Genomic DNA, 20,061 nt, shown 5'->3' with positions numbered 1-20,061 from the left:
AAATTACATAGCTCCTAAAAAATGTGACCAAAACAATAGCCAGAGAAGCAAATCAAAGAAAATGCTTCTAAACTGAATATAATGCTAACGAGGCCAAACTGAAAGGACTTAACATTGTCCCAGGCAAAATCAGTGAAAAGGCCCACAATCGAGAAGGTCACTAGGCCTTTTGATTGTTTGCATTTTGGCTCCATGCTTATTTTTTTTTCAAGTTTTATCATTATCATATAGTGAAGGGGCTTTTCATGGATACTTTCTCTCCATTTCTTGATCTATACTTTGCCATAATATTTCAGTTTTGCCCCTGCGTCCGACAATGCAACAATTATGAGAATATAGTAAGGATGAAGTTCTTTTCCCACACTGCAGACTTCCCTCGGGGATGTCCCTATCTGATTTCCTAATTATTTTTATTGTATTATATAGGAGTGTCCCTAAAAGCAACATGCAATCCTTTTTAAAAGTAAGTTGTCAAATCATGTTGTTTCCATCGTAACCTGCTTTAAGATACCGACACAGAAGAAGGTGTGTTAAGCTCTGATAATAAGCCATCCCTTGAGCTAAGTGATTTAAAACAGCAAAGGTTTATTTCTCATTTGAGAAATATGTCTATTATTCTCTTTCACTTTGACCCTTCTCTTTAACACCTCTGCTATTTAGAACTGGTGAGTTGTTGAGTCAGGATTGGTAGTGAATGATGCTTCAAGCTTCCACCCAGAAATGACACATATCATATCAACTCAACATCTCACCCATCAGTGCAAATCGGATGACCACGCCTAGTTTCAGGGTAGCAAAGAATTGCAATACTTCTAAGTGCCCAGGAGAGCTAGACATTTTTGACAGACAGAACAAATGACTGCCACATGTTTTCAGAAGATTTGAAGTAGTTAAATTCCCTGATGCCCCTAAAGTTGGCGTGTTGATAAAGAAATGAAAGGATCTACGCATTTGGTTTTAGCAATGCCAGATTCCCTCTATAAAACACCTCTTCTTAGCTACTAAAAAAAAAAAAATAGTGATGTCCACTTATTACAAATCCCATCCAACTGGAACAGTTGGGTGGAGTGGGGTGGGCAGTTTTGCAGAGCAAATTTGGAAGAAATGTGAACAGGCTTGCTATCTCAGACCATCATATCCTACATATATGCTGAACCCAAATCTCTTAAACTGAAATAAAAGAGAAATAGCATTCAGGCTTGAAACTATTTGGAAGAAAAACAGGAAAGTGTGCATGGAAGTGAGACCTTTTTTGAAGACCATGGCTCAATTAGATTTCTGCAATTAATTACAAGTAACATTCAAACAGAATAGTTGGGAAACTAATATGACAAAATATCGTTAACAGAGATAAATTATTGCTTAGCCACTAAAAAAGCAATCAATCAAACGAACAAACAAAAACACCTATCTCCCAAAACTGCTCCAAATGGAAATCGTTGACTTAGGCAGGAACATCCTTCTCTGATCACTGCTTCCAAAACCCCAAGTAGGCATAAGGCTGGGCTGGGGATACTGAATGAGGGAAAACTTCTCAGTGGGGAGAAGCTGGAAGCGGGATTGCTTAACCAAGATTCATGCCACTTCTACCAAATGTCTGCACAGTTACCAAAATACTTTCCAGATGAGTTAAAGAAGTAAAAGTTGAAAATGTTTCAACTGATCTATAAAAACAGAGAGAAATATATTGGTCAATATGTATTAGATTCTGATGAACAAGAACAACATCTAAATAAAAAAGAAAGAAAAAGCAATGTACAGTCAAAGATCAATAGGTTTGTCTACAAAAAAAAAAGGAGAAAAAAGAAAATATAAGTGAAACCAATAAAAGAAAGATGTGGGGGTGGAATCCAATCATTACAACAAACATGTCATTGACTTATGGGAAATTCTCACAGTTCAATTTAAATGTCATAGACAAACCAATAGAAAAAAAAGAAATAAGGGCAAAACACAAAATATTTGAATAAAAAAAAATTCTAAAAGACATCCTGAAAGTCAATAAATACAGAAACTTTTGCCCAAGGTAGGCAACTTCTTTAGTATTCTGGATCAGCCCTCTTCTGTGTTTGAACTCTAAATATTGGGTTGCCCCGGGGACCTATTGTCACCCTCTTTCTCAACAGGTATCCCCAGGTGACCTCACCCAATTCCAAGGCTTCAATCACTGTCAATAATGAATCCACGTCTTGTCTCCAGCCTTAGACTCCAGATATCCTTTCAAATAGAATCCTGGATTTCTCTCCCCAGTCTATACATCTAATCATTATTTAATTTCCCCACCATCTATCCCAAGTTGTCCAAGTCAAAATCTATTTATCACTGTGAATTGACTTTACCTCAAATCTCATGTTCTGTATATAAGATCTAGCATCTCCCTCCAAAACATCTCCCTGATCTTTCAAATCTTTCTAAATTCACTGTTAACCAAATTCACGTCAGTATCATCTCTAGTCTCTAGATTCCAGCAAGAACCTCCTGATGGCACTCTGCAATCAGCAGTAAGAATGATGATTTTTAGAAGTAGTTAAGATTATCTCAGTTTCCTCTTTAATATCATGCTAAGATTTTTCACCATGTTTGAAAAACTCCATTTCTCATTATGACTTAGTTAACTCACTTGATGTGATACATCCCTTTTTCTCTAATTGCATTTCATAAACGTCCCTTCCTGTACTGTACTGCAGCCACACTGCCCTTTGAATACTTGCAGACCCACATTTTATGATGTCTAGAAGGATTATAATGAAGAAAATATTGGCAAAATTTGTAAAAAAAAAAAAAAAGAAAGTCAAGAAAAGCATTCGAAAAATATTAAATATATCAACTTAATTCTTTTTCTGGGCATTCCTCTTTTGGAAAAATCATAAGCAGATTTATATTCACATTTAGTATGGAAATACAGAATTTATTGATTATGTGACATTAAGAAAAGTATTCTATGGATGATTAAAGGAGAAAAAAACAGCATATTTGAATAACAACACACTAGGCAGGAAGATATTTAAAATTAATATGATGCTTAAGACAGAAAACATGTGTAAATTACAAGTTATTGAACAATGCTCCTTGTTGTAAATATGGAGCTACTTTAATACAAGAGGATATTCTGAAGTTCCCAGAATATTTTGGAAGGCTAGAAAGCAAAATTCTGGAACTAAACAGTTGCATCCATTGCTTAAACATATCATGAGGACTTTTCTAGTGAAAACATTAATGTCTTTCTTTCAGAACTCAAGATGCTCAGGATTAGATACTTATTATTGCTGTTTCCCACAGTCTAGTTGATTCTCCAACCATGATTATAATGCTAAATTGCACGTGTTATGGTTTGGATATGGGGTGTCCCCCAAAAGCTCCTGTAAATGATTAAATCATGAGAACTGTAACCTGGTCTGTTTGTCTTAATTTGAATGGACTAACTGGTGGTAACCTTAGTCAGGTGGAGAGGGGTTGGAGGAGGTAGGTCACTGGGAGGCACACATACATCTTCCCTGCGGCCACTCTACCTCACTCTGCTTCTTGAGCCTGCAGTGAGCAGAGCAGCTTTCCTTTGCGGGGCTCTTTCCCCACCATGTTCTGCCTCCCTTTGGTTCAGAGCAATGTTGAAAGATCACAAATGAAAAATATCTTAAACACTGTATAATACAGGTTGGTACCAAACCAAACACATATGGAAAAGTATATACGTAGAAAAATCCCAAGAAGAAAAATAGAACAAACATAAATAATGCACATACATACATAATACACTTATATTTACTTATATCTTTATAAGTATATATATATATATAAATACGCTACATAATGTATATATATAAAATACACTACATATAAATACACTATATATATGTATAAAATACACTACATAATGTCCTTTGAGTCAACCATAGACTGTTTATAGGATTAATAGTGGTTTTATAAAATTACATCACCTAGTGACATCACAGTTGTCTTTGTGTGTGTGAGTACACTATGTGATGTTCACACAATGGTGAGCTCACCTCACAACACATTTCTTGGAATTTATACTCATCATCAAGAGGCATGCACATGCGCACGCGTGTGCACACATTCACACACACACACACACATGCACACTCAATTGAAATTTTAAAACACATGGGATTCCTTCTCTTAAACTTAGATACGTTTTAAAATAATAATGTTCATCATTGAAACATACAAAAATAAACAAATAACTAGACATACAAAAATAAAAACATAACCTTCTTACACACAGATGATATAGTTGCTGATAATGTATTTGGTACAGTTTGTCATTTTTTTTCAAAACAATATGCTTTTACAAATATATTTACAATTTAAATTAATCTAATTTTCAAATTATTTTCTTTTACCTTCATATTCTAATACTCTTTAAAATTGAAAAAAATCCAAACAACTTGTGTTAGGAGTAGAAATACAAAAAGCTCTGTGCATGTGAGTATGTGTGTACGTGTATATGTGTGTGTGCAGACATGTTTGTTCCAGGGATAGAACCCAGTGCCTTGTATATGATAGTCAAGTGCTCTACCTTGAGCTGCATTCCTAGGCCTGAAGATCTTTTTAAATATGTGGCCAAAAACAGTAGAATTTTCCATATAGAAGGAGCAAAAAGGAGAAACAGAATAATTCACAAAATAAGAAATGCGAAATAACTAATCCGTATGAAAAAGTTCCTCAAAGTCACTAAAATCAAACAAGTCAAATGAAAGATAATTCGTGTTGATGTAATGATAGCTTCTAGTGGACTCTTCAGTGAAAAAATCAACTCAACACAACAGGATGTTTCCTTCAATGTGACAGAGAGCATGTGCACCCTATCCATAAAACTAGCCATGCACCTCTGTCAAATCTGTCAAAAAGGTTTAATAAAAATTTTCCCTCAAAATAAAAACTTACTGTTCTTCACTATTGCAATAGTGAATGTTCCTGTAGTTTTTGAAAACAATCTTAGGAAGGTTCAGTTTTGGTTTTTGTTTCTCAATTAGCGTTTTCTGTAAATATGTGAAATACAAAAATCTCCATTCTGTTTTGACATTACAGAAGCATGTGTGAGTGTGTCTGGACTAAGAATGGTTAAGTTTTATAAACTGACAACAGCCTGATGTTCAGACAGATGAAGGATAGCCTAACGAAGAATATGGATCATGTGGTTAAAACACAAAGAAAAACTTGGCAAGGACCAGGTTTGGTATTTGACTTCTCACTGTGCACTAGCAGCCCATAATTGTTATCAGATTCTGTTTTATGTTGAGTGGATATGGTCCAGAACTGTGAAAAACATCTTCTCTTATAGGAATGTGAGGGCAATCTGACTCCATCTCTCACCCCCTTCGACTGCCCTGGGGTAATCTAGCTGGGTAGACAGGTGACCCTCTCCTTTCTCACTTATCCCCCCCAAAATGTGTGCTTGGTCACAAAACAAAAGACCTTCCTAAACATAGAGCCAAAGAGTAGCCATGATCTCTCCCAGCCTCTGTACTTTTCCTAGTCCAATAAATATCACTTAACCAGGAATCCCACATCTATATCTCTAGTTTTTGTGAGAAACAGCTGCTGAGATAGCCAAGGAGTCATAAATTCTCAATTGTCTTATACTGAGCCAAAAGTTCAAGGTAAGTGATACCATGATTTTTATTTAACCTTTTGTTAAATGTGTTTTTCTGTCATTTTTATGGAACACACTTTAATTTGATTGCTGTATTTTCCAGTAGAATTGGGATTTTAATAATGCTATACCCCAGGCATCTCTCTCTCTCTCTCTCTCTCTCTCTCCCTCTCTCTCTCTCTCTCTCTCTGTGTGTGTGTGTGTGTGTATAAAGATATAGATATAGATATGGATATATACTTATAGTAATCGAGTTAATTTATGTTTAGTGATTATGTTGGATGAACATAGCAATCATAATTTTCTATTGTTTCCAAAATCTTTATCTTTTCCTTTACTGTCTTTCTCTGGCTCTCAATGAGGATGGAATAAACATGATCATCTAGATGTCATAGGCAAAATCCAAAATAATGATTTCCTCCTCTTTCAGCCAAACCCTTCTTTTCCTGGATTCTCTTTCTTGGGTAATTCACTCAGTAATCTAAGATAGATATCATGTGCCATACTATTTTTTTCTATTTTCATTAACTGGTTGCCAAGTTTTAGTCTCTTTCCATTTTTCATCCATGTTTTCTTGCCACCACCTGAAACAGTTCTAGAATTTGAAACACAGGCTGACTGATTCGAAAACCAGGGCTCTTAACTCCTGCTGAAAACTGCCTATATAATTAAGGTTACACAGTGGGACCAATGTTATCAAAACAGTTTTAACAGATTAACCTAGAATTGTTATCAGGAATGTCCTGGTTCAAAAGCATACCACATCAGGGAAGAGTGAGGATATCATAACAAGAAGCATCTAGCTACGGTAGTTTGTTTCATCAGGGAAATTTAAGGAAAAGGATGCATGTGAGATTAAAGTACCATCAGAAACTTGAAAGACTGATTGGCACATTATTTCAGGTGTCCATTTGTTGTATATCAAATATTAATATTTATAAATGACCTCACTTTACTTCCCAGGTAAATAGAGCCAGCCTTGTAGTTAACAACAGTGACCAGTCTAACACATAAAATATCACATCACTCATCAAAATCAAACTTTATCTATGCCATTCAAAGGCTTAGCTTAACGTTTGAAAAAAACACACCAATGCTTTGGATTCTGCAAGCTCTTCAAACAAAAAGAGAACCGCGCATGTGCACATGTCTCTTCCACATTTATCATTTTGTTCTGCAGAGGTTTGTTTGGGAAACATCTGTGATATCCAAAAACAAAGTTCCAGATGGAAGAGGTGAAAATAGACACATGTTCCAGCTGTTTTTAATCTCTCTTTTTGGTTGTAGTTAAAATAAAAGCACACCCTTTAGAAGTCAGAATTGTCACTCTATCCAAAGGTCAGGGTTTGCAGAGTAGCCACTCACAATATTTTTTTAATAAAAGTTGCATCTATGCATGTACACGTTTGTAGTATATATATGCAGCCATCTGTGGGTGTGCAAATGTGTGTGTGTGTCCATAAATATTTCCTGTAGGGGAACTTGCTCTGTAGGTGGAAAGGCTACTTATGTGTATCTCCAACACCCTGCTAGATGTGCTTTGTTTAAAATCCTTAATGGAAACAAGTCTTCCAAGTCCATGTGTGTGTATATTGAGGCCCACAGCAGGGTGGATCTTACTTTTGGCAGATATATGGTAAAGTAGAGTGATCAAAACCAGGTATGGAACATTGCTTATCGGTGTCACCTAAACGAGTCTTGCTTGAACACTATCTACAGGCACCTCAAACTCAGATCCATCCCCGTGGTGATGAACTCTTCTGAACCCCAGCTGCCTCAGTCAACATGCTGGTTAAGATATTGTTCCATGTCGGTTTACAAGATGTGACCATTGAGAGAAACTGGGCAAGGGTGTGTGGGATCTCTCTACATTATATCTTACAACTGCATCCAGATAGACAATGCTCTCAAAATAACAAGTATTTTCTCAAAAAATTCAGTTGATTTAATGGAACAAACTTTTTTTTTGTCTTCAGTATCTCCAGGTGACAATGGTATATGCCCTGATGCTCTTCCCTATTCACACCCACCATTCAGTGGGTCATCAAGTTGTGTCAATTTGCTTCCTGCTTCTAGGGACCATCTGTTTCTGACTCTCTTCTTTCCTCCTGCAGATGCTTGTTTCATAGCCTTCTTTTCTCTTTCCTGTGAAATCAGTCTTCTAATTGGCCTCCTGGTTCAGGCATTATCCCTCTAGGACAGCAGGCCTAAGTATAGCCACAAAGTATAATTACTCGAGAAGATTTATTTAAAAATTTTATATATATATATAATTGTCCTAGGAGATATATATATATATATATATATATATATATATATATATATATATAATTGCCATCCTTGGATAATTAAGAAGTAAAAATATCCAAAAGTAGAGCCTGGCCATTGTTTTATTTTGAAAGCTGCCCAGATAATTCTAATAAGCAGCCATGGCTGTGAGAGAGAGAGAAACTGCCTTAAATATCTGTCTTCAGCTAAAAATTCTAGAATGATTTCACCAAAATGAAATGCTGGGCATTTCATTCCTCTGATTTCATACCCTCCCTCTCTGTGATGGTTTGAATTATAAAACTCCCCAAATTTACATGTTGACGTTCTAACATGCAGGACCTCAGAATGTGACTGTATTTGGAGATGGGGTCTTTAGAGATGTGATCAAGTTAAAATGCAGTCTCTGGTGTGGGTGCTAATCTAATATGATTGGTGACCTTCTAAAAAGGGAATATTCAGACAGAGACATGAACACAGAAAGAATACAATATGAAAATGAAGGTAGAAATTGGGGTGAGGATTCTACATATCAAGAAACACCAGAAATGGCCAGCAAATCACCTTGGAGCTAGGTAACAGGCATGGCAGTTTTTCCCTCACAGGCTTCAAAAGGAAACAGTCCATACAGGCAAGTGACACTCATGTGTAATCCCAGCAGCTCAGGAGGCTGAGGCAGGAAGATCGAAAGTTCAAAGCCAGCCTCAGCAACTTAGCGAAGCTTTAAGCAACTTAGACCCTGTCTCAAAATTAAGAATAAAAAGGGCTGGGGATGTGGTTCGGTGGTTAAGCAACCCTGAGTTCAATAACCAGTGCCAAAAAATAAAGGAGCAGGTCCTAGTTACATTCTGATCTCAGACTTCCAGCCTCTAGAGGTGTGAGAAAACCAAGAAGGGTGGTTTGTGGCACTTTGTTATGCTAGCCTAGCAAACTTAAATCCTCATAAGTTACAAAGTAAAATTACGGCACACTAAGGAGGGTCTGTTACCTTTACCCCACCCAATTCTCCATTCTCCCTTCTTCATTCTTTACACACCACAACTTGAAGACTTCGCTTCAGTGTCATCTTGTGTTGGGTAAACTCACACTTCCCAAGGTCTTTGACTTCATGCAGAATGTTTTATAACACTGTAATGACTACATTGTATTACACATACCCATTTATGCTTTTGTGCTAAATGACCCTAAGTCCTCTGAAGACTGCACATGTCTTAGTCCTTAAATGCCTAGTGTTTACAACTTGGTAGTTCTTCGATCATATCTTTATTGAATGAAAAAAAGTTAATTATTTTATATAGAATACAGTACTGCATTCGTCTGGGGACATCAAAAAGTGAAAGCTAAAATGGGATTAAGGGTGCAAGAGATTTATCAGGAGTAAAGATTGCCAAAGAAGCTGGGGAACAACCTCCGACTTGTTCCTCCTGTGGAAGGAAAAAGAAAAGGAAAGGGAATTGGGTAGGAAGAATCTTGCTCTTCCCACAGTTCAAGAAGAGTCCTGGAGTCCAAGTTGCCTCTTGGAAGATTCCCTCTCTCTGTATTCCCCAGCTAAGCTCAGGCACCCGCATCTGCAACCATTGTCGGTTTCTAATCAGGAGCCCTGGCACCCATAAAGCATGATTTCGACCAGCTTGAAGGTCAGATTTTCATTCTGTACCCTTTTGCAATGTGTTTTTATTGTCTCGAGTTATGACAATAATCCAAGGAATTCAAACAAGGTCCCAGTTTCAAGGAGATTCCACCATGGCAAAGCGGGGGTGGGTGGGGAGGAGGTCAAAAAGTTAACATGAAGTAATTTCAGACTATCCAAAGTTCTCTGAAGATAACAACCATGGATATAGGGTGAAACTGGATATAGGTGAACATGGAGATAGGTGAACTACTGGGAGGGAAATTATAATTTTGGTAGAATGTTCCAGAAGGCCTCTGAGTTGATAGTCTTAGGGATAAAATTTGAACGTTGAGAAATATTCAACTCTGAAGAGAGCGGAGGAAAACTCTGTTGTTTTGAAAAATAGAAAAAAAATGTCTGTGTATTAAGAGTACAATGAGCAAGAAAGTGTGTGATACAGAACATGAGAGAGATGACCCGGCTGCCACCTTGTTTTGCCCTGGCCTGACCTCCATGTTCTCTGATGAATCATAAGTACCAGGGTCACTTATCTGTTTCCCTGGACTCTGACAGCAGGACAAGACTGTGGCACCAGCAGCAGTGATGTCAAAATGGCCTATAGTCCTAGCCTTGAGAAAAGGCAAAAGTCCAAAATTTACAGTGAAAGAGATTTTTATGAAGATGTGATGATAAGCAGCGAGAAGCTCCTATGCTCAGTACTATCCCAGGATCTCTCAGAGGAAAACCAGTGTCACATCTTACAGGTGGATGTTAACACCACGTTAATTACAAAATTGGATCAGTTAAACTTTCTCGTAGATGCCATTTCAGGAGACCGTTGTGAATTCGCCAATAATCGATGAGGAACAGTGGCACCAGTCTGTGCTTCCTGCTAATCCCTAGAGTACTCTTATCCTGGCTCAGTAGCTCATGGCTGTCCAGGTCCAGAGACACAGCTAGACCACCAGCTCCATGACCATAGCCCAGTTCCAGCAGATCTTCATATGGCCTCATGAGAGTCAGACCATGCTCGGACGGCTGCAGGTTAGATAAGGTTGTAAAAATGTGTCAAATTTGTAGTCCCACCAGTTCATATTGTCCAGAGCCGGCCACAGGATCGAGTTCAGCAGATTCAAGGTAGCCAAGGACAAACCACACAGCTGGTACAGTACCCACACAGGAGAGATGGTACACAGGCAGTTGATCTGCTTGCCTAGTTGGTAATGGGCACTCAGATACTTTCCTCCAATGCTAGACAGAACACACAGACCAGAATCCAACAGGACAGCTTTCATTCACCCCACTCACAGATGAACAGCAACTCTCCCACATCTAGAGAGTCACCATGATCCCTGGGCAGGATCCCCCCACCCCCAGTGCCTATTCATCCAATGAGCCACCCAGCCTTTCCAAGGACAAGCTCCCCAAGGTTAATCTGTCATAATTTCCTTCTTCTTTATGACTGAATAATACTCCATTGTGAATATATACCACATTTTCTTATCCACTCATCTGTTGACCATCACCTAGGTTGATTTCATAGCTTGGCTATTGTGAATTGTGTTGCTATAAACATTGATGTGGCTGCATTACTATAATATACTGATTTTAGATCTTTGGGATATATACCAAGGATTGGGATAACTGGGTCATATAGTGGGTCATACAGTTTTTTGAGGAATCTCCATACTGCTTTCCAGAGTAGTTATACTAATATGTAGTCCCACCAAAAATGTGTGAGTGTGCCTTTTTCTCTACATACTCACCAACATTTATTATTATGTGTTCTTGATAATTACTATTCTGACTGGAGTGAGATGAAATCTCAGTGTAGTTGTTTTATTATTATTATTATTATTATTATTATTATGTCTAATCAGTTATACATGATAGTAGAAAGCTCTTCATTGTACACAAATGGAGCAGAATTTTCACTTCTCTGGTTATACATGAAATAGTGTCACACCATTCATACAATCATACATGTACCTAGAGTAATGATGTCTCTCTGTTACAACGTAGTTTTGATTTGCATTTCCCTGATTGCTAGAGATGTCAAATTTTTTTTAAATGTATTTGTTGATATTTGTATTTATTCATTGGAGAAGTATCTGTTTATTTCATTTATTAATTGAGTTATTTGTGGTGATTTTTAAGTTTCTTAAGTTCTTTAAATATTTGGAGATATATATGGAATAGGAACAAATATATATATATCTATATATATATATATATATATATAGATATATATATATATAGATATATATATAGATATAAATGCCCTAGCTTAGGAACAGGTGGCAAAGATCTTATTCCATTCTGTAGGCTCTCTCTTCATGCTCTTGTATTCTTTGCTGTACAGAAGCTTTTTAATTTGATGCCATCCCACTTATTGAGTTTTGGTTTTATTTTTGTGCTTTAACAATCTTGTTAAGAGTCAATTCCTGTGCCAATATGCTGAAGTATTGGGCCTACATTTTCTTGTAGCAGTTGCAGAGTTTCTGGTCTAATTCCTAGGCCTTTGATCCACTTTGACTTTTGTCAAATTTTATTCTTCTACATATGGATATCCAGTTTTCCCAGCAACATTGTTAAAATGGCTATCTTTTCTCCAACGTGTATTTTGGTACTTTTGTCTAGTATCAGATGAAATTCTGTATGTCAGTTTGTCTCTGGGTCTTCCATTGGTCTTCATGGTCTTTTCCCCTAAGTTTTCTTAATGTGTAGACTTTAAATAACATGAAGCTTGGTAAATCTCCTTCTGGATAGGGAGACAAAGTTGAAAACAAAGATGAGGATAAAGACAGTAGAAAAGTAGGTCAGCAGAGGTCCAGTCATATCAGAACTTGTATGTCATCACTGTGAAGATTTGGGATTTTATTATATGGGAAGCAATTGAATAGATTTTGCCCAGTCGTCTGATGAACATCTGACAGATTACCCTGACCCTGCTTTTCAGAGAATATAAATAGAAAAGAAAATCAGTTAGATGTGTAATGCAATGGCTTAGATTAGGGCGGGTGACAGTGGCTATGAAGAACTGTGACTGGTTTGGAGTGGATTAGATAAATTTAGAAGAAGTAAATATAGGATTAGGCGCTGGCTTGGATGTGTAACATTAAATAAAGAAAAGCAGTAAAGTTTACAACTGAGATTTTTAAAATTTTTTATTTGTTCTTTTTAGGTACACATGACAGTAGAGTGTATTTTGACATATTAACACCTACATGGAGCGAAACTTACTTTAATAGGATCCAATTCCTGTGGTATAACCAGAGTTTTTGCCTTGACAAAATGGATGGATGAATGATAGTTTCATTTAATGAAATGGGGAAGTCTGGAATAGGAACAGGTTTAAGAAGGATAACAAGAGTTGTGTTTAGAGCAAGATAAAACTTTGAGATGCCTATTTAGAAGCAAAGAGTTCACCTTTTTCATACATATTGCAGATGAGCAATTGATTTCCCCAGAACCTTTTTCATATATATATATATACATATGTATATATATATGTGTGTGTGTGTGTGTGTCTGTGTGTGTATGTATATATATGAAATGGCAGGCTTTATTATATATACATATATATAATAGTTATATATATTTATATATATGCATATATATAATATTTATATATACATATATACATATGTGTGTATATATGTATATATATATATATATATATATATATATATATATATATATATATATAATGAAGAAAAGGAAGTTTAAGAAGAAAATATGTGGTTAGCAGAGAGCAATTATGGACAAAAACTAGAATGAGATTCCTCAGGCATAAAACTATTTTAATTCATTGCAAAGAGTAGCTAGATTAGTAAATATTTTTTTAAGGGCCCAAATCCATTTTCATGTTTGACTGTTGGCAACTTTTAGGCTCCACCAGTCTCACTCTTCCTTCGGCTCCACCTCTGGGAAAGCTGATCATGAAAGCCAGGGTGTTCCTTTTGGGGGCTGTAATGGGAAGTTCAAACTACCCAAGTCTCAGTCCAAGCTGGGAAGCCTTCACTGGACATCATCCCTCACCACAATAAAGCCTGCCATTTTCAGAGCCTGTGTTATGCTCTCAGAAAGCCTGATTATGTACTAATACACTTTTCATATTTACTTGATGAGCAAGGGGGCAGGGGAGGGTCCACCTTACTCTCCAGTTAAAATAGTTAATACATTCTAATATAAATTAAAATGAGGTCTTCAAGGATTGAAATCAATTATACAAGACCTGTTTAGAGAAGAGACATTTATCCCCACCGCTCTTCTATGGCCATTACTCATCAGTCTTGGCATTCAAACTAAATCTTGCATGAGGGTCCAACTCAGCTCTGCCAGATGACAGCAATCATTGGTACAGTGAGCAGGATATCTAGGAATAGTCGCCTCCACTGGGGGTCTGGCTTCACTAGCTTTGGCCTGCTAACTGGCCCTGTGGCTTGCTGGCAAGAATGTACTTAGAACTGTTCTGATTGGTGCTACATTTGCTGAGTCCTACCAAGTACAACTATAGACTGAACTGACCTAAATCCAGAGCTGATTATTGACATATGGCAATATGGGATCAGGAACCTCTTTAAAGTGGTCCTGGGTTGTGTGTCTTGGCCCAGATCTAACAGTGTGCTTCAGATTGACTCATGTGTCTTGGGTCCAGAATACACTGATACTAGGCTCTGGGTAACAACTCTTTACCCTGTGGTGTGTCAACCAGGCATTGGCCACCACACTCAAGGAGTACACAGATGCTCTGTGTAATATATGAGTCTCCTGGATGTGGAGCACTTACTATGGAGCATGCAGAGATTCACCCTTCTAAAAGTGGATAGCAACTTAGAACTCTACAAAATACTTTTGATGCTGCTATTACCTATGCCTCTGTTGTCCCCCCTCAAATAAACCCTGTAATGTTGTGATATAATAAGAAATCTATTTAGGTTTCTGACCCTAACATAGACTAACATTCTTATAGATAGAGCATTAAGAAAATCTTTTGTTTTGATATTTGTTCTTTGACTCTTGGTTCAATATATAAAGCTCCTAATAGTTTTGTGATTTCCTGAGTGATGAGAGAGTCTGAAACTGAGCTCCTAAATTCCTTGAAATATTCTGGGTGATAGAAGCATCTTTTGTTCTACTGAAGGGACTCTTGGGTGGGTCTATATAACCTCAGGATGGGGAGTTGGCACCCAGGGGAACTAATCTAGTGGTAAGACAACACTTGGAACTTTTCAGTACCAACCTGAACCCATAGGGAGGGGAGTGAGGTTGCAGATGAGCAATTGATTTCCCCAGCACCCAAAATATAAAAAAATAGACAACTTCTTTTAGGCCTTTCAGGGGTTTGAAGGCAACATTTTTTTCCTCATTTAAAAAAATTTTTCTTAATTCTATTTATCACACTTGTCCCATCTTTAACTGGACTCCCTACCACAAAGGTCTCCAGAATCTGTTTAAATGGCAATAGGCCACCCACATTAGTTTCCCTGTCCTTTCCCCAGAAAATCCTTGCAACACCCCCCCACACACACACACACACACACTCCCTGCTCGTATCTTCTGGAATCTGCAGTGCACCCATAATATTCATGGGTTTCTGATCCACGAAACTGCCCTCCTTAGCCTGATGCTACCCATCATTAGAGTGCCAACTGCGGGCTTCATATTAAACGCTCCTGAGGACAGAGGTTCTCACAGGCCTGAGCCTATGGCCCTCCATACGCTTATGTGAGTCTTGAAAGCCTCACCCCGCAAAGCTCAACACAGCTAACAAAGCCTCCTTGCTCAACCACTCCAAAAAAAAAAAAAAAAAAAACCCTACAGCTAAATCTGGCTCCTCTTGAGTATCTAATCTGCTGCGGGAGGGCATGGCCTCTTCTGTCCTCAGCTCCCTTGTCAGTTGAGGAGATGTTTGAGAAGTTATGCCTTTCGTGGACCCCTTAACTTAAACCTGAGATTTCTTGGGATTAATAGAGTGAACAACAAGAGGGATTTCTACACTTTATGGTCAGCACAAAATCTTGAACATGATGGTGTTTACTGGAAAGTTGTGCTTTTTATCCCTTCACCCAGACACCCCTGATGAAGAACAGGACCCGAGAGTCAGCAAATCTGGCTAAACATGAGGCAGTCATCTTAGCACTGGGTGGCCCGCTCCCTAACTATAATAAACACCCAACTAGTCTCCTTTTCTTACTTTTGAGTCATTTCAGGCCTGCTTGAAAGCTTATCCTGCTCCCTTCACCTTCAGAAACCCTTATTTTGTAGGTAATCTTTTCATACCATCTCAGTCCATGTGTGGGATCATTAATCTTGACATTAAATGTCAAGCGAGACAACCACAACATATTTTCTCCTAAACCTTAATTAATGCCTTGACAAACAAAGGACTCATCAGAATCAGGCCTTTTGATTATGTAAGTCACTTTGATAGAATTTTGCAATGTTCGCTGTAATTTGAGTCTGCAGCTAATTGGAAAATTTCGGAATTCTCTATTCCAAAGGGTATTATCAACTGAGAATAGAAGTTCAACTGTTTTCCTGTTTGGTTTCTCAGATTCACTATTTGTGTATATGTCTTCCATCTGTTACTTCTAGATACAGTTCTAAAGGGGAGCCCACACCCACAGTCACAATTCCTGTTTCTCTGTAACCTGTTTAGCTATGTTGCTGCAGAAAGAGCTAAGTTACTATCTTAGGCACTAGCATAAAACAAACTAACATGTTTAAAATTGGAGGTATTCTGAGCCGGGAGTCCCAAACATTCCCAAACAGTTCTGCGATTGGAATTTCAATGACTCAGATGCTCAGGATGGAAGGTTCTTTAGTCTCCCTCTGGTATATCACATACTTCTACAATAAGGGTTTCATCTCAATATTTGTTCAATGCATAGATTCGTTTGTGGGTACAGGAGTTTATTTGATAAAATGTCTAAATGACAAAAACAAAATTCATGCATATTTATTTAATCAGTATGTTACATTACATAAAGTATGTATTTGTATAATTCTATACCAAATTGCCAGATACATTTTCATGCATGGGGAAATATGCTGCTTCTTAGCATCTATTACTTCAGTACTGGAATCTTTTGGGACGGCTATAAAGCTTGGAGAAAGAACACTCATTCCTTTTGAATTTTTTCAGGGGCAAGGGCAAGGGCTGGGGATGTGGCTCAGTGGTGGAGTGCTTGCCTGATATACACAAGGCCCTGGGTTCAATCCTGAGCACCACATTAAAAAGAGAAAAAAGAATCACAACATAGAATTGAATTTATTCAGGGCAAAAAATAAATTATTTTCAAGTTTGAGCATCAAGAATTTTTAATTCATTCTAAAATTTCAGCAAGTCATCCATTACCTCTAAAATAAATATTTCAGATAACTTTTGTCTATCTGAAAATGAATATTGCAAAGAAAAATTTTATATAAATTCTTAAAAACAAATACTTTATTAATGAGCTGCATAATATGTTTAAAACTGACTTGCCAAAAGCTCTATGCTAGGCTAATTTTTCACTGAGAAGGTGAATATGTATATACACTGAAAGGGATTCCATCCCTGGGAGATGAGAGAAAAACTACAGAAAACAACTATGCAAAGCAAAAGTACTGACTGAAGCAGTATTCTAACAGATTATTTTCTTTCATAAGAAAACATAATAAGTTGCATTGTTTGGAAGCACTTATTTTTTCATCCATAAAACATCTATTGAGTATGATCGTGTGTGAGGCACTGTGGATGTGATGGAAGATGCAGCCTCCAGCCTTGAGTTTCTCACCATGAAGTCAGAATGCAAAGCTTACTAACATGTTTTTGTCTTAGTATGAATTCATATTAATGACATAGCATACACAGGCTGCAGTCTTTGATTCTAATTAGTGGTGTTTAAGGATTATGAGTGCAAAGAAAGTGGGTTAAATAGTACAACAAACCACACAATCATCTCAAGTGATTTAGCAAAAAACTTCAATGAGACTCAAAACACTACTGTGGTATATTTGAAAAACCCAAAATTAAAGGTGAAAGGCTAAACGCTCTTTTCCTAAGATCAGGAGCAGAGCAAATATGGTGTTCTTGCCACTTCTATTCACGACAGCACTAGACGTTATAGCCAGGGCCAGTAGGCAAGGAAAAAGAGGCACCCAAACCAGAAAGCAAGATATGAAAGTGTCTCTTCTGTAGATGATGTCATCTAATTTCTAAAACATTGGAAGAATAACTTTTGTGAACTGTTAAAGTTAGTAAATTAAGTCAGCAAAGTTGCAGGATGCAATATCAACTGTATTTCTACACACTAGCCATGAACGATCCAAAAAGAAACACCTTTAAAATTCCATCAAAATGGCAATGAAGAGAATAGAATATTTAGAAGTAAATTCAACCAAGGAGGCACAAGACTGATACACTGAGGACTAGGAAACACTGTTGAAGTACATAAAAACATACCCATGTATGTGGGTCAAAAGATTTAATAATATTAAGATGACAATGCTACCCAAAGTAATATATAGTTTCAATGCAATCTCTATCAACCATGCAATGGCACTCTCTACAAAAATGGAAAAACTCATCCTAAAATCCAAATAAAATCTCAAGAAACCCTGAAGAGTCAAATCAATCTTGAAAAGGAAGAATAGAAACAGATATTTCACAAAGTTTTGAAGAAAAGAGGTGGAAGTTCCATGCTACTGATTTCAAAATTGATCAAAGCACAGTAACCAAAACAGTCTAGTACTGACATGAGGACAGAGAGAGAGAGAGAGACAAGTGAAATAGAATTTGAAGACCATAAATATACCGTCACCTTTATGATCCTGGCCATCAACCAGGGGGCCTAAAATACTCAGTAGCAAAAGAACAAGTCCCTTCTTCAACAGTGGTGATGAAAAAAAACATATATCCATATACAAAGGAATGAAATTGGACCCTTACACCATAAATAAAAAATTAACCCAAAATGAATTAAAAGTGTATTCTAATCCATTTTCTATCACTGTAACAAAATATCTGAGAATGAGAATATAAGGTCTATTTGACTCATAGTTATAGAGGCTGGGAAGTCTAAGCATGGCCCCAATATCTGACCAGTTGATCTGTTGAGGGTCTTCTCACTGCACCATAACATAATGGGGATCATATGTTGAAACAGAGCAAAAGTGCTAGCTCTTCTTATAAAGCCATCAGAGGAGACCCAAACAGATATTTGTATGCCGATGTTCATAGCAGTACATAGGAGACCCTCATGATCTCATCCAATCCTGGTTACCTCCCAAAAGTAATAACACATGAATTTTGGGACTTTCTATCATATGAACTTTGTGGGGGACACATTCCAGCTATAGTATACTTAACCATAGGATGCAAAATTATAAAATTCTTAGGAGAAAATGCAAGGGGAAAATCTACATGACCTTAGTTTTGGTAATAGGTTCTTAAATATGACACTAGAAGCAACAATAATCAAAAAAGAAATAAATTGGACTTCACTAAAACTAAAAACTTTTGTGCATCAGAGGATTAAAGAGACTGAAAAGATAACCCATGGGATGGGAGAAAATACTTGAAAATCATGTATCTGATAAGGATTTCAAACCTAAAATATGTAAATAACTTGAGGCTCAACAAAATAGACAACTTGATTTAAAAATTGAGAAAAGGACTTAAATAGACATTCCTCCAAAGTAGAAAAAAATTTCAACATTATTGGTCATTTGGAACATCAAAAGCACAATGAGATACCACTTCACGCCTGCCAGAATGACTATAATTTTTAAGTGGAAAATAAAAAGTGGTGGCAAGAAAATGAAGACATTGGAACACTTGCACATTGCTGGAGGAAATGTAAAGTGTTGAACTGTTGTAGAAACAATTTGGCAGTTCCTCAAAAAATTAAACATAGAATTAGCATCTGATCCAGGAATTCAATTTCTAGGTCTAGAACCAAAAGAATGAGAAACAGGTGGTCAAATAAATTTGTATGCCAATGTTCATAGCAGTATTATTCACACTAATCATAAAGTGGAAACAACCCAAGTGTCAATCAGCAGTTGATGTGATAAACATACATGCAATCTATACAGACGATGGAATATTGTTCAGCCATAAAAATGGGTGAGTTTCTTTTACAAGCTATACTATGGATGAAACTTGAAAACATTTTGCAGTAAATGAAGCCAATAAAAAAAAAAACAGGGCAAATATCTAGAATAGGAAAAGTCACAGAAACAGAAAGTATATTATAGATTAATGGGATTACGGGAGAGAAGAATGGGGAGTTATTATTTACTGGGTCCAGAGTTTCTGTTTGAAGTGATGATAAATAATGGAAATAGTGGTGATGGTTGCACAACACTGTGAATGTAATGCCACTGAATGGTAATATTAACAATGGTCAAAATCGAAAATTACAATACAGAGATATATATTATGATATATATTATATCTATATCATAGTTGTCCATTTTTATATATCATATATATATATGCATATCTCACCATTATACAAAAATGGCAAAGGAAAGAAGACATTTGTATTAATGAGCAATCTGTCACTGTGACAAA

Source organism: Urocitellus parryii, chromosome 14 (genome assembly GCF_045843805.1).
Source record: "Urocitellus parryii isolate mUroPar1 chromosome 14, mUroPar1.hap1, whole genome shotgun sequence".
NCBI classification, from domain to species: domain Eukaryota; kingdom Metazoa; phylum Chordata; class Mammalia; order Rodentia; family Sciuridae; genus Urocitellus; species Urocitellus parryii.
This window is presented reverse-complemented; position numbering follows the sequence as displayed.